This window comes from Sciurus carolinensis, unplaced genomic scaffold (assembly GCF_902686445.1).
Source record: "Sciurus carolinensis unplaced genomic scaffold, mSciCar1.2, whole genome shotgun sequence".
Taxonomy (NCBI): domain Eukaryota; kingdom Metazoa; phylum Chordata; class Mammalia; order Rodentia; family Sciuridae; genus Sciurus; species Sciurus carolinensis.
In genome coordinates, this window is record NW_025920230.1 from 174,135 (window position 1) to 177,803 (window position 3,669).

General features: G+C 42.3%; 1 pseudogene; it reads right to left on the reverse strand.

Annotated features, from left to right (window-relative positions):
* Positions 1-2,043: 2,043 nt before the first annotated feature.
* LOC124975249 (mortality factor 4-like protein 1) lies at positions 2,044-3,216 on the reverse strand (annotated as a pseudogene).
* Between the last annotated feature and the right edge of the window lie 453 nt (positions 3,217-3,669).

Below are 3,669 nucleotides of genomic sequence, written 5' to 3' on the forward strand. Positions count from 1 at the left end.
TTTTTTCATTTGGGATTGAGCCTTCAGGCTTTCTCTATTTACATTCAATGTAAACCTTGAGACTGAGATCTGGATCTGAAAGGGGCTAAAATGTTCCATCAGAAACTTGATGCCTAGGGCATTTTAACCCCTTTTCCTGGTTAGTAATCAATTCAGGTTTGGATGCAGAAAATTGTGACACAATCTCCCACTACTTGTGGGGAATGGGGTTACTATATAATACTCCTTACTAGGATATGCCACTGATGGTTGGGTTGGTTACTCCCTCCCCACAAGTGTATGTGGGACCTCGTGGCAGGGGGACTAGGTGGGCTGGGCTGGGGGATGAAAGCAGAAACAGCTGAGTCACAGTTGGAGGAGGAGGAGGGATTAAGAAGGGGAGAAGAAGGAGGGTTCATGTTTGCAGGAAGAGCATAGAAGTGCAAGAAAGAAGAGACTTGAAAATAAGGAATCCCTTTCCATCTGCCTGCTCGCTCATGGAAGCTATGTGTCAATATCTTTGGTAGCCACAATCCACCTTCCCATGGAGCGATCTTTCATCCCTGCACAGGCCAATTTGTGATCGGTAGTCATTCCTTCCCAAACTAACATTTTAATATTTACCAGGAAGGCCATACAGGGAGGGGAAAGGTTAGAGTCAGTGAGTTCTTGCCCAGTATTATAAAATGACCACTGGGGAGATTTCCAGCCATCCGGAGGTGGCGGCTCATTGGGGGGGAACTTTGAGCCCTCCTTTGGGAGGTCCTGGGGAGAAATGGGCCTTAAGGGCGGATAATGTAGGGCAGACTCCCAATGGGGGACCCTCCCCTAAACTGATTTTCCTTTTCCTAACAAGTTGTTCTACACGAGCCCATGTGGACCAGTCAAAAAGATTAGCTGCAGGAAGACAAGGGGCCACCCGAGTAAAGGTGTCCCAGGCTTTTTCCACCTGTGTATCAGGCCACTTAAGGTTCCTATACTTCGGCATGAGACTAAGAGCTGAGAATGCAGGGTCACCATGTGTGGTGTGTGTTTGCCCCATCTTTTCAGGGATGCCCTTACCTCGGAACTCACTTGGCCCAATCTGCTAGTACTTTTGGTTTTCAAGCTGCCTCTTCACTTTGGCTGCAGATCAGCCTTGAGGTGCCCGACGTTGGGCACCAGATGTCGGGTTTTAAGCCCCCTAGCTCTTCTTGACCAGTGACAAGGGAAGGGGACACTCCCCAACAAGGTCACACCAGGATAGATAGGGCCGGCTGACTGCCCGCTCCCAGCCCTCTGGGCAGAGGACAATCAGATGCGTCAGGGAGATCAGTCACAACAGGAACTCATTTATTGAGGAAATCACAAAGCTTTTATGAAGGGTGGGGGTTAGGCAGGAACCAATTAACTTAAAGTTCAGCAAGGCACAAGGGGTGTTCACAGAGGTGAGAATCCCATGGGACTATATGGCAAGCACAAGCTGATCACGTTCGTAGAACTGTTGTTACCCAATCCCTGATGGTGGTCTGATTTATCATCACCAGCCCTTGAAACCGCCTTTCAGGCCCTGATACTGCTTACCCACCAGGAAGTAAGGAGTCAGCCTGAATTTGTTAACATGTCATTAGTTCCAACAGATGGGTTCTTAACTTTAAATAATAAAGGAGCACAAATGGATGAGTGTCTTCAGTTATATACACTGAATTGAACTTTTGGCACTAGGAATCAGAGCATTTTGTCATATAGCATTAACACATATTATAAAAGTGTGTAATGTCAAAGGAATAGAACTTCCAGCCTTCAAAAATAGCTTTGTCAACTAGGCAAACACTCTACAGACTGTCTCTCTGTTGTCCATCATTGAGAATACACTAGTAGCAACTTTGAAATGAAATTAAAAAAAAATTAAAGTAAAAGGGAGCAGTGACCCCTTTTATTTTCTCTGTTTAAGTTCAAACAGAAAACAAACATCAGTTCTGTTATACACTAACATCTTCAAAGTACATCATTTGTATAAAAGAAGGACTAAGAACAAAAATGTTTTTACAGAGATCTAAACACAAGTGTGCAAAGAGTACCTCCTCACACTGCTTTCCAATGGTATTCAGGAGGGACCATTTCATAATCACTAGCACTAAACAAAGTTGCAAAGTTTTTGCCAGATGTTTGAGGAAATCATGAAGATAATTTAGTAATAAAGAAAGGTTCTTCTCATCCAGAGGAGTATAGGCCAACATTGCTCCAATTTGCACAAATAATCTCAGTAGATGTTGTGCACCATACCCCTGGGACATGGGTGCATCAGGATGACCTGCAAGGATTTCAGCATACTGTGGTCTCTCAAATTTGTAGAGAAGTTGAGTGCCCAACATTACATTTAAGTACTCTTTTATTCCTGCCACAACTTCTATCTCTGTTTCCTCCAGATTTCTTGTAATTTGCATAATCCTCTAGAATAGAATCCACATTCTTCTTGGCAGGAAGATAAAACAGCTATTTTTGTCTGGTAATTAAGTCCCGTCATCAACAAGCCATGGTTTTAGTTCTTCAGAAATCTTTTTTTTTTTCACTGTCAATAATTAGAAATGTATTTATAAGATAACAAATATGACTGACTGAAAACTCATATATAAAAACATATACACACCCTTACACACATATACATATAGGCTGGAAGGATACAGGATACACTCATTCCCTCTCTTCCTCTCCGCACCCACGCTCACCCACCCACACACTTTATTAAGCATGAGCATGAAATACCAATATATGCAAATGCATGAAATAGCCTACTTTTTTTCTATTTTTAGAATGTTATTGGATTTGGACATATGTTCAGGGGCCTTGGCAGTTGAACCACCTTAAATATCAAAAACAAGTAAATAAATGAAGCATCCAAATATACATACCAAAGCAGCTTGAATAGTCAGTTAAAAAGAAATCTTTACTTTAACTTCAACTCTATTCATAAATGTTTCTTCATTTTCAACAGTAGGATCTAACTGGGCCCTTTTCTTCCAAGGAGACTGAGGTGTCTCACTGATACTGCCACCATCTCCATTTCCAGGTGTATTCTGTTTGTTCTTTTTTGTTTTCACTTCAACATTTTTCTGTTGCAGACCAGATATCTTCTTTCCTGGAGCAGCCCCTCTCATCTTCCCCTCTGCATACTGTTGCCAATTGGCTTTTTGGAGTTCTTGCTGTTTCTGTAGATTGGTGTCCACACACTTGAGTACTCTGCTCTCTGGAACCCATTCAATTTTTATTCCAACCATTGTAATGTATAAAGTATTTCACTTGTTTGTCATTTATGGCAAATTTAACACACTTTGCTTCATAAAGGAGTGGCCCATGAAAGCACAATACTCGCTCACTACTCTGAGGTTAACATTAGCACCAGTCTGCACATAGTCACCAGCAAGGGGGAATTGCATCTGTCCTGAAGTGGCACCTGCAAATGGAGCCCGGGGCCATGATGGTGTGACCCTGAGGTGGGGCTTTATGAGACATAGGGAGGAGTTTGGATTTTATTCCAAGTTCCATGGAAAGTCACAGAAAGATTTTCTTTGGGAAATAACATAAACTATTTTACATTTTTATGTTTGCCATGTACACATTTTTTTGCCATATACAAATTGATTGTAGTAGGGCCGAGAGTGGTGGCAGGAACATTGCAAGCCATTGTATGGATCCCTAGACAGCAAAGAG